Raw genomic sequence first — 12,932 nt, 5'->3', positions numbered from 1 at the left:
GCTGGAGCACCAGCGTTGGTCTGTGGTCGCTGCATACACTGGTAACCTGTTGAACCTTACATTAGTGAACGACATTAGATGTCAACCACAGGCGAACATATGTATTTCAGTATAAGCAGCCACTTCCCAGATCCACAGAACAGCTTAAAACCAAAGAAGTCATGTTCACCGTGTCACTAACTGTCCTTACAAGCGCATATAAGCGGTGTAGAAGCTATTTTGATGGCGGCAGACTCATGTATATGTGCTTAGCATTAACTTATCCCATTGACTTCATCATGACGGAAAAGAGGGGGAAATTTTTGCATAAGTGACTGAACTAATTGCCCTTTCCAGCAAATTAGATTTGCTAACATCAATCCTCTCAAGTTAGTCACAGCTTTTGTCAACCTTTAACCCCAAGAGGAGCTTCTGTTTTGACAAAGCAGGCAGCTGCGGCAAACTTGTAGTTTTGATCCTCCAAAGACAATCGTCTTGACCACTTTGTTAAAATGAACCTACAGTAACTTGCAGTGGTTGAGTGAAGGAAAAGAAAAATCCAAACCGGCTCCAGATGTCTGTTGCATCTGAGAATTTAAAGGCAAAGTGTCGCTAGAAAATTACTTATTTTTATTAATTATTTTAAACATATTTTTGGTTAGGTTTTTTAAATTTTCCCATGTTAATATAATTCAAGAAAATAATAATAATAAAAAAAAAAAAAAAAAAAAAAAAAAAAAAAACTAAAAATCATGTAATTCCGACACTGCCCACTAGGCCATACAGTATGCTGAGACTTCCCATTTTCTGCAGATTTTTTATTTTTGCAGCAGTCATCTCACTTACAGCACACTGGTAATCACAGCTATCATGTATATGTAGATAAGACACAGAATCCACCAGTGACAGGAGATTTCACAGCTTATGTACTCCGCTCTGTACACGGGTCACAGAGCATGTCTAGAAAACTCTCCCATACATGTGACTAGGGTCTGCTCCACCACTGTGTCTGGCCCATGGTCCTTTTATTGGAAACAGGAACTCGCCGAGTTTTTAAGGCTTAGCGGCAAAATTTGAACTGCAAGGTTCGTAGGATATTTTCTTTTTATATATAGATATGGATGTGGAATATTAAAAACAACAGAACAAAAAAATTCTTTAACATTATGTTTAACATAAAAAACAGCATTAACAGGTAATTCCTGGAGTCATATTCCCTTTAAAATAATATTTTACAACAAATCTATACCATACATAGAGCTAAGAAACTGAAAGTCAATATAATGTATAAAATAAGACTGTATTCGGTTTAGAACATCTTGTCAGCCATTCCAATAGTCAGTGACAGAGCCAGCGGGCCCCATGAATGATGGCTTTGTCTGCTGACTTTATGACCCCCGCCACGCGAATGTGCTACTGAAAATGGCAGGGCTACATGGTACTGGCATGTTGACACCTGGGAAGGGAGGACAGAGGGATGACCAAGTATCAGATCACTTTTCTGCCAGCTGCCAAGGAACAGACACTTAAGCCGCTTTTAAGGTTTCTCATTCTTCCATTTAAAAAGGGGGTTCAAGGACATGGCAGCCTGTCATTAATAAACATACCAGCCTCGGGATACTTGTCTCAAAGACAACAGTGCGGGTGAAGAGCCAGAGCTAAAGGACAGGACAGCTAATAAAGAAAAAACACTAACCCTAACGTAACTGTGTCAATGAGTCACTCAATCATTCTTGGGGTGGACAAGACATGATAGGGATTCCCATTCCTTTATGGCAGACAATGTGCTCACTTGACCTAAGCCAAATGTAATCCTGTAACAACGTCAGATGTCATTAACATCACAGGACAGTAAATGAGATTTACTTGATCCTGGAATGCCATCAATCTATATAGGAAACCTTTATTTCAAAAGGTATAGCGAAAGACGGGAAGGAAGTTAAAAACTGCCAGAGAATAACCTTGTGGCGCACCCACATTTACTAAGGGTCTGTTCACATAGGTCCATGCATTGCCTGTAACGGCACCTGTTTATTTTCATTTATTTGATTTTGGCTAAAAATTAAAAATGTCCATTTTTTTCAAGCAAAGATTTTCAATTGTAATGATTTTGCTTAAAGAGGACCTTTCATCAGATTGGGCACAGGCAGTTCCATATACAGCAGTGCCTATCACGCTGTACAGTGTGAGCGGGGAGGAACGCCCCCCTCCCCTCCTGATAATACTCGTCTATGGATGAGCACTGTGAGCAGAGAGGGGGGGCGTTCCTCCCCGCTCAGACAGCACAGCGCGATAGGCGCTGCTGTGGAGAAGGATGTTCCTGACAGACTGTCAGGAACGCCCTTCTGACTGTAAAGCGCTACGGTACCGATAGCGCTTTACCCGGGGCACAGATCGGGAAAGCTGATAGTGCGCTGAATTCAGCTCACTGTCGGCTTTCCAGCAGTATATGGAACTGCCTGTGCCCAAATCGGTGAAAAGATAATTTATTGTAGCGAATGAGTGAGTACTTTCGGTCTATTTTTCGACCTTCCTCAGACTCTGTTGATTCAGTAGTCCAGTATGCATAGGGAGTTAATTTAGTTCTGCCTCCCGCCCGTCCGGGCCCGCATAGGGTTAATGCAGCAAAAGTTTTTGCAGAGATGCGCAGCAGGGAATTGCCTTTGGCGAAATGGAAAGAAGCGCTTCTTTCCATTTCGCCAAAGGCAATTCCCTGCTGCGCATCTCTGCAAAAACTTTTGCTGCATTAACCCTATGCGGGCCCGGACGGGCGGGAGGCAGAACTAAATTAACTCCCTATGCATACTGGACTACTGAATCAACAGAGTCTGAGGAAGGTCGAAAAATAGACCGAAAGTACTCACTCATTCGCTACAATAAATTATCTTGAACACAGTTTACGTGTGGAGCTCTATTACTTACCAATCTTGACGGGGTGGGACCCTATCTCCACCAACGGGACAGCAACTGTATCCCTGATTCAACAAATCGGTGAAAGGTCCTCTTTAAATAAACTAAAAAAGTTGAGTGAGCTAGCGTAGGTGGGTAAGAGTTAGAAACGTTTGATGCTGGCTTGTTCGTCCTACCACACAACCACAGTGAAGAAACTGTTCATCATTCTTTGCATTGGGGGTGAGTAGGACCTGTATGGAATATATTAGGGCTCATTCACAAGGGGCAAGAAGGAGCGGATTTTGATGCCAAATCCGCTCCCTCACAATAGAGGTCCATGTAGACCGCTAGCTTCATTTTTTTCCATGAGCGGTATCTTCCTGCTTATGGAAAAAAGAAGCGAGCTGCCCTTTCTTTTCCGGAGGGGGAAGCCGCAACTATTGGAAGCCACGACAGTAGCATTTTGGTCCTATTCTGACGCGGCTACCCACATCAAAATAAGGACCAAAATACGCCATACCGTGCCCCGTGTGAACTAGCCCTTAGACTTCAGGGCGGGACAAACCGCAATTTTACAGTTTTGATAAAAATCAGAATTCCGATTCTTTGAAATGGCGAATTATTTGAAATTGGCGTACTGAAGACTGACAGGTCCAAAAGTGTGGTGACCACAGATAAGAACAAGTGCCACATCCTGGGTGCCTATATTCATTGTAAAAGATTAAAAGTTTATTTTCATGATGGCAAAACGGCACACGGACCCTTATAAAAAAAAAAAAAAAAGTTTCCATTACACCAGTATACAACGCGGTTATGCAGTTTAGGGCTAGTTCACATGGGGCAAGAGGGGGCAGATTTTGACACCGAATCTGCCTCAAAATCCGCCCCCTCACAATAGATGTCTATGCAGACCGCTAGTGTTCTTTATTCCGCTAGCAGTTTATTCCCGCTCGCAGAAAAAAAGAAGCAAGCTGCCCTTTGTTCAGGCGGATTCCGCTGCTGATTTAGCCGCGGACGTCCGCCTTGCGACAGCACCCTCCGGACTAGGCCCGTTTATTTGGGCCTAATCCGAAGCAAAGCTGCGACAGGATGTGTTCACTCGGAACCCCGTGTGAACTAGTCCTTAGAGGAGATTAGGTAAACTATTGGAGAAAAAACAAACAAACAGCACAATGCACAATTCCAATACCTATACCTATATAGTCCTATACCTATATAGTTCTGTGAATTAATATACACATTTATGCTGTTAAAAACATCTAATATTAAATTTTGTATTTGTTTACAAGAACCCCCTCACTCAGAATAAGATTGGGGAGGGGGTCATCACCAGATCATAGTCTGATACAGAGAATTGCACTTTAACTAGTAGCAGCACATTGGGACAAATATAGAACAGAACTCAAAAGCATTACTATGAAGAGGGCCGGGTGTCTGTGGTCTTTTATTAAAGGGATTTACAGAGTTCCACAGTGATTTATGACTTACAAGTGCCAAACAAAACAGAACATAAGACGGTTGGATCAGAGGATGAAAAAAAAAAAAAAAATCTGGAACTGAATATGTTACCTAAAGCTACATTAGGGGAAGAGGAACACTCAAATAACTTGAAGACGTTCTTCCCATATCAAAGAAAACAAGCTTGGAAATATGTCCTGAACATTCCTGACTAAGTGGCTAAGAATACAGTATAGGGGGCTATGAATTGTCCTGAGGTAAAGTGCGAATGCCACATGCACAGCCTCGTAAATCATTGCCATTTCTACATTGCTGCTAAGACTCTGTGCTGTTGCTTAGAAGTGCACATAGGACAGAGTACACGTGTGAGGCGACATCCACCTGCCATGGCTTTTATAGTCACTCCTGGTTACAATTGACAGTCGCACTACTTTTTATTTTTCCTTTTTTTTCTGGTAACTAAACAAATGCACCGTATAGAATAACACGTGACTGCGGGATCAGACTACACAGTCAGTAACCTCGAAGGAACCTTGTTTTTTTTGTTGTTTTGGGTTTTTTTTACCAAGATTATTTGCAAAGTTACGGTACTTCAATTTTTATTTGATGAGGCCTACTATAGCAGAGTCATCGGAGTACTTCTGCAAGTAACAGCTGGATGAGTTGTGCCTAAAGTCAGCAGTGTACAGTGTGAAGAGTAAGGGGGCAAGAACTGTACCTTGTGGTGCCCCTGTACTACAGATCACAGTGTCAGACACACAGTCCAGGGCTCTCGCATATTGAGGTCAGTTTGTGAGGTAGTCTAGGATCCAGTTGGACAGGTGATGGTCCACTTCTGTCCAACTGGATACTAGATTAGACAACAGGAGAGACCGCAGGAAAATGGCTGACGGACATGCGTAGAAGGCGCTTTTGGACCCAGAGAAAAAGGATCACGTGAGAAGAAGGCGGATGCGGAGAGGAAGACAGAGGCGTCGCTGGAGAGTTTTCAAGCAGCACAGGGGACGCCCCCAGTGCTACGAGAAAACTCATTTACATAAAGAAGATATTTCTAAGGAATGGCGAAGCGGATCAGAATAATAAAGCTAAGAGAAGAATAGCCTTTCTTAAGGCTATTCCTATGTGTATTTACTGTTAAAAGGGTTTCTAGTGATAGAATCCCTTTAAAGAGGATACCGTAACTCTGAATACTGTTGTAAGTCGCACGTCCTTACTTAGGTAGAAAAATCAAGTTATCAGGCACCAGAAGCCAGAAAATGTCTATATACCATATACAGCAGCATGTCAATAAAGACAGGCTTCACGAATGACATCAGAGAATGACAACCTGCCGAACAGTAGCCTCTAAATCAGCAATTCTTAACCTGTGGGTCACGACCAATTGGAGGTCGAACAACCATTTAACAGGGGTAGCCTAAGACCATTGGATAACACATATTTCCTATCCTGCATATCAGATATTTACATTACGATTCATAACAGTAGCAAAATGATAGTTATTGAAGTAGTAACGAAAATAAATTTATGGTTGGTGGGTCACCACAACCTGAGGAACTGTATTAAAGGGTGGCGGCAATAGTAAGATTGAGAACCACTGCTCTGAATGATTGGGAATAGAGAGGTTTATGACCTACGAAAAGTGTTGTCTAAAGATCCAGTGAAACAATGTCATTTTCCCAGTCTGATAAGTTGCATTTCCTTGCATACCGTGGATGTTATCCTGTAAAATGATCCTCCTTACAAACTGGTAATATTAATGTCCAGAACGAAGGACACTAGACATTCCACTCTGACAAAGACATTGAGAACACGGAGGAATGTAAAGCCTCGAATACACCGACATCTATGGAGTGAGGAGACATTTAATGGCAGGTTTAGGTAGAAGATACATTGCATTCAATCGGTCTCTAAAGACAAGAAGAAGACAAGACATCTGCATATACAGCCCATTGCATAAAAAAAGCTGAATAGGAAGGGCAGTAGTCATCAAAATGTCATGTTAAATAACTCATTAATGTGACAATGACTGTAAATTCCACAATTATTTTGGCTGAAATGACATCCATCCACCTGTCTAGTGTCATAAAGCAAGCAAGTAAAAAGACATTTAATATACCAAACATAACCCAACAGGATACCGCTGCTTGTAGATCACTGACGCCATGCACCGTACCTAGACGCCATCATGCTCAGCAGATTTCTAGCCTCCCTTGTGACACAGGACCACAAAACAACTGTACATTACAAGACAAATAAAACTTCAGTATGGTATGTCCCAGAAAGCAAAAATTGCATAAAACAGTCGGTTTTTAATATATTGTCTTAGACCACAAGACACTCATATTTCAGTAGAGTTGAGGTGGACATATCACTACATGTTCATATAAAGCGCTGTGGAGTTGGTAAGTCAAACCACTGAAACAGACTACAGCTCCTGGTCCAACTCAGACTCCTTCATAAATGTCTGACAGCTACAGTCAAACACAGGTATTAGAGTTGTAAGAATTGTCTTACTTTGAACTTAATTTTTTTCCGACACCAACTCCTCCCAAAACTGGTCCCGACTCCAAAGCATCTGCTACAAAAAAAACAGTCGCGTTTCTGTAATGTGGGGCCTGTGAAGACCTGTCTGATGATGTCCCTTCTGTCCAACCTTGTCAATTTATTTCAGTCGCAATATCATCTGTCCAAAAAAGTGCTGCAAAGTGTTCAGTTAGTTACCAAGTGTAATATACAGACACCCCCATACAGTACCCTATGCAGCACTTATATACAGTAGTAGTAGCATGGCTGTGGTGTTGGTAGCCTGAGGCTACGTTCACACAGAGTTTTTTGGTCAGGAAACTGACTCAAATTCCTCCTCCTAAAAACGCCTCACACATAGGACTGTATGGTGAGGTGTTTTTTGGAGGAGGTATTTGACTCACTCTCCATGTGAACGCAGCTAGGTTCAGACTCCTTTATAAGAGATTGACAGCTATGGTCAGACAGACGCTGCCAATCTCCTCTAATTCACAAGAGCTACTGACTGAATTGCTCCGAAAGTGAATCTGTAATAAGCTCTGCATCCAATTATACAATATCAATAATTGTATATATACTTAAATCAAAAATAATCAATCATCTTATTTTAAAGCCAGAGCCCCAGGAACTTTTTTTTTTTTTTTTTTAAATCTGACTCCACCCAGAACTGGCCCCGAACCCAATCACACAGCCAGCCCTGCGAAGCAGTGGTCATATAACAACTAATTCTCCCAAACTTTGCCCTCTACTGACAGACAAGAAGTTTTGCAATTGGAGCTGCCACATATTCATCTACTCCAGGGGTCGGGAACCTTTTTGGCTGAGACAGCTATAAACGACATATATTTTAAAATGTCATTCCATGAAAGCCATAATACAACCCCGCACCCCCTGCGCTTATTCTTGCTCACACTATTATGCCCCATAGTGGCCCCTGCACACAGTAATATGCTCCATTGTGGACCCCATTATACTTGGGGGTCTAAAAACATTAAAAAAACATAAAAACCACTGTTACTTACTGCTGCACTCTCCGCTGCCGTCGGCCCATCTTCAATGATGTCCGGGACATCATGTGACTGGGGGCTTGCGTTGCATATGGACGCAGGCCCCGGTCATGTGACATTTGGAACATCACGCAAGTAGGCCCAAAGCCTGCCCAGAGTGGTAAGTAACACTGATTTTTTTATGTTCCCTTACCTCTCCTGGGCCTCCGATCATCATACTTGGGGGTCTGAAAAGACCCCTGAGTATAATAGTGCTTGTGGGGCCCGCGGCATGCGAGTCAGATGCAGCCGTAAATAGAGCCACATCTGACTCGTGAGCCATAGGTTCCCGACCTCTAATCTACTCCATCAGACCTAATAAGAGACAAAGGCAACAGCAGAGCACAGACATTGAAGGAGAAACACCCTCCAAGGTTTATTCCTGCCCACTGGTACTTCTTTAGCCCAGCTGCTCAAGGAACTGCAGTGCAGACTTATTCACTTTGCACAGTCTGTGACCAGCAGAGAAAACAGAAGGGGTGAACCAAAATAGAGCCGCAATACATGCTCAGATCTGACAGTGTCCTGTTTACCCTGTTAGGCTAGGCTTCAGATTCTACCCATTACAGTTCTAATTTTTGTAGCAAAATGTGTGGCTCATTGTGATCTTAGGAGTCCAGTGGGCGGTCCATCTTATTGACTCACAAGTCTCTGATAGGCTTCCCTGCGTAGGGGAAAGACAGCACCCCGGACTTTGAAGGTCTGGCACCTGCAGCAACTTACGTTGGAAAGTTAGGCGCTTTATATACACAATTCTGGAGATGTACATGCTGCCCCATTTGTATTATGGCTGTAAATCCCAGTCCCACCGAAGAACGGATTTAGCTATAGCTTTTAGTTTGCCCATGTTACCACTTGCCCAGGTTTCTAATATATAACATTAATAATATGATTATTAATATAATTATAACATTTAATAAGGCGAGATGTTCAGATTCCTCAATAGACAGTATGCTTGAATCCGCTTTATGCTGTACACGCACGGTATCTCGACAAGTAATAGATAAAGAATCGACTTTGAAGTTATGTTGTGGTTCTATAACATGGCCGACACAGCCTTACATTTACATTGTAGTTTTTAATGAGTTGTCCACGACTGAATTTATTTGTGCGTCCATCCTCCGCACGTCTGTCAGGTTGGTGATCTATCTATACGTTCTATTCCAGGAAGGGGGAGTGGAGAGACAAAGCCGGAATGACCTTCATAGTCCAACAACTGGTGCATAATGAAGAGCAGACGCACAAATTTCTGGCATGCCGCTAGTGCTTTGATGACGGTCACATGACACAGCGACATGCTGCCATTAAAATATTTGCTATTGTTTCAAGTGACGCTATTTCATTTCATTGCAATACCACACTATAATAACACTGTAGTCAAGTTGAAAGGGAGCTTCTTAAAATGTGTGCTTAAGAAATGATTTATACACGCAAGCCGAAACAGAGGAACCCTATAGCTAGGTATGCTAATAGAGTAAGAGTAACACATCGGTACAGCGAGGGCTTAGTAACATTGGGAGAGGGGTTACGTTAATGACTTTACAGGCTAGGTAGGCAGTAGGTCTCACTTACCCTATAGAGATATAAGATTTCTCCATGTTATAATTCCAGATGCTAGAGCTATTTTTAATGTGTTTCTCCATGGTATCACGTATGTGAATGCACACCTCTAAACTTACTTTTTTTTAAAATCTAGATTGTGAGCCCCATATAGGGATCACAATGTACTTTTTTTTTTTTGCTATCAGTATGTCTATTTGTAGAATGGGAGAAAATCCACACAAACACGGGGAGAATATACAAACTCATTGCAAATGATGTTCCTGGAGGGATTCGAACCCAGGACTCCAGTGCTGCAAGGCTGCAGTGCTAACCATTGAGCCACCATGTTGCCCCGACTTTTTACCTTTTCTGTACTGTACCCAGAGGTGGTGACCTAAAGTAGAGTTTGTGTTCCTCCTTACAAACCGCTTCTGGAAAATGGCTCTGGGTGGTTGTGACCATCACAACTACCTTACCCCAATATTTTAGTCAAAAGTTTAGATGTACAGATATACATGTGTGCAACCATGCAAATAGGGTATGCCCATAAGAGGCATATTTTACATGAAGCTCTTACCCCTCCCCCCAATTGTCCTTGAGTCTCATTTGCATACTTATAAAATTGGCTTTTCCAAAGAAATTGAATATTTATTATAAAGGTATGACGGTGCTCAGAATAATGCAAATAATGCCCCCTACAGGGCTCTGTGGCCAGTTTAATATAGAGTTTCCCGGTGATAATCACTGCAATAAAACTAAAATATAAACTCCATCCATGCAATTCTGTATTATGTATTATAATGCCGGATCAAGCACATACAGAAACCTGAGCACAGGACACCTGGAAACCAATCACAAACCTAGGGACATGTTCAGGGCTCCATAGAGAACTGCAGATCTGTACAGAAATTATGAGAACAATGAGAGCGCTATAAATAAAAATTAAAAAGAAAAATGGAAGGATGCAACAGTTGTGAAGACGGTGTAGGTTTCAGTTGTGTCAGAAGTAGAAAGGGCAGGGGCGAAACAAATCTCCACCAATAGCAAGAACTTTGTGATAATCTATCATACATGCTTGGCATGCCCTATGTAACAGAGAAAGGTTGCTGGGCTTAGCCAAAAGGTTCTGCCTTGTTATCTAGACCAGCTGCTGCAAGAGAAGAGGGGGGAAAAACATTGACCAAAAGCACATCACAAAATCTAGAAAGATTGGACCATCAGTAAACAAAAACAAAAAAAAAACCATGCCAAACAAGGACATGCGCCTCAGCAACAGCAACATTGGGAACAAACTATAAATAATAACTACAATCTAATCTGTCACTGCAGGCAAGGACACAACACAGTGCCATCAGGGGGATTATTTACCTGTACAGTGTATATCAACTGGTCAGTCTGAGGACAAAGCTGTACACAGGGGAACAATAAGCCCACCTGAGCGAGACTGTAGCATCGCCGTTATTTAGGGCCACCATGTGGATAAACCTACCAATAAGTCACTCAGCCATTAGCAAAAAGGTATATGATTATTCAGCATAATATTTTGGGGGTTCTTTGTGGTTTGTGTGATTCTATCTATCTATCTATCTACATGTGGGTGGTGGGCCGCTCTGAAACAGATCTGTGTGTGGTACACGGAGAGGTGGTGCACCCTAGGCCCTTGTTCTCCTCTCTCTTTGACAATCTGAAGCACCATCAGCACTACCTTTTTGAGGCTCCGTTCCCAGGGAGTAACGCGCCGCTCATTTAGACATGTAAACACGTGTCAGAGTGAGCGCTTCAAAACAGATCCCATTGACTTCAATGGGTGCCGGTTTACACGCACTACACATTGAAATCAATGGGTTATAAAGCCTCCCATTGATTTCAATGTGTAGCGCGCGTAAACCAGCACCCATTGAAGTCAATGGGATCTGTTTTGAAGCGCCTCACTCTGACACGTGTTTACATGTCTAAATGAGCGGCGCGTTACTCCGTAGGAGCGGGGCCTTAAGTATAATTGGAGGAGCAGCATTCGGCCCTAAATGCTGTGCACCAACTGGTTGGACTCTTAAAGCAACAACCTTTGATATTGATGGCCTCTCCTCCCAGTACCAACTTTGCGAATGCATGGGCCAATGTCTCCTCCATTACTTACCCAAAATGCACATACATATGGCCGAGACCATTTGGCATTGACTCTTCCATACGAGGAAATGGGACTGAGCTGCAGAACCAGGTAGTCAAAACCATATGTCTGTGCCTGAGTAAGTAGTGAAGACAACCATAGTACTCATGGCATATCATAATAGGACATTATTATCAGACCTGTAGAGGTCAGGCTCCTCGCATCTGCATCTATTAGAGGGACCGCAGCACACAATATGGCCTTTTCATTGTTTTACACCAATCTGTGAAAACTCTTTTAACGTGCAGGAAAACCCCTTTAGGCAACACATGGCAGACATAGTGCTACTTTTCTAAAGAGAATTGGGTGGATTTTACAGGAGTGCACCTACAAGAATCACTGCTGGTCTTCTATACCATAAATTGACATAAGAACCCACAGCGGTGGTCATCTTGTGCTTTAATGACAGTGCGTAGATGAGATCCAGAGACATCGCATTCACTTGGCAAGTGTAGCGTCCAACAGGAGAGAACAGATAACTCACTGCAAGTACACCTAACGTGAACCCAGCCTCGAAAGAGTTGTTCCACCTGCACATCCAAATTTAGCATGGCAGATGATCTAAAGGATCAGAGTTTTTCCTGATGGAACAATATCTTTAATCCCTAAACTACACTCATGGAACTTTATGCAATGTCAAGTACTGTTGTGCTCCTGATGTGACAGCTGCACCAACGTCTGCAAATATCTTTTTTAAGGCTAGCCAATAAGGGTACCTTTCCTATAATTTATCAGTCTTTTGTTTATAAAAAAAAAAAAACCGCACGCTCTTAATCTTTTAGTATATTTGTTGCTTAACTAAACATAGAACTTAAGAGGCAGTTTCAGTCAGTAAGTCATTTTTTTTCTCCAAAAAGAAAAAAGGGGGTGGGGAGGTAGATGTACAGACATGACAAGTAAAGAAAAAAATATGGAAGACAGCTGCAAGAACCAAGACTGGCACCAGAATACAAAAAGGGGAATAGGATAGCTACATCCATTACTGAACAAGCCAGAAATCTGCTGGCAAATTATGAAACGATAATTATGTATCACAAGGACGGCCATACAGTATATATGTGTGCGGTGGGCACAGCTGCATTACCATACCGTCTCTGACATATTGATTACCGCCATAATGTAAATACGAATAGTCACGGTCAGATCAAAAAAAGAACAGGGGGAGGGCATGGTGGAGCTGATTTAATAAGGGTGGTCTGTCCCGTTGTAATATAAAACTATAAAGGGGTTGATCAAAACGAAATTCAGAAATATAATAACATGCATGAGTGTGTCGGAAACCTAGCCGGACATAATGGCAATAGATAAAACACGTCCAAAAATGT

General features: G+C 42.3%; 1 protein-coding gene across 1 annotated transcript in view; it reads right to left on the bottom strand.

Moving 5' to 3' along the window:
* POLA1 (DNA polymerase alpha 1, catalytic subunit) overlaps positions 1 to 12,932 on the bottom strand; it is a 198,263-nt gene that overhangs the window by 144,092 nt on the left and 41,239 nt on the right. The gene's annotated exons all lie outside the window — the stretch shown is intronic.

This window comes from Leptodactylus fuscus, chromosome 2 (genome assembly GCF_031893055.1).
Source record: "Leptodactylus fuscus isolate aLepFus1 chromosome 2, aLepFus1.hap2, whole genome shotgun sequence".
Classification (NCBI taxonomy): Eukaryota; Metazoa; Chordata; class Amphibia; order Anura; family Leptodactylidae; genus Leptodactylus; species Leptodactylus fuscus.
The sequence above is the reverse complement of the archived record's forward strand: the minus strand, read 5'-3'. Positions and strand labels throughout refer to the sequence as shown.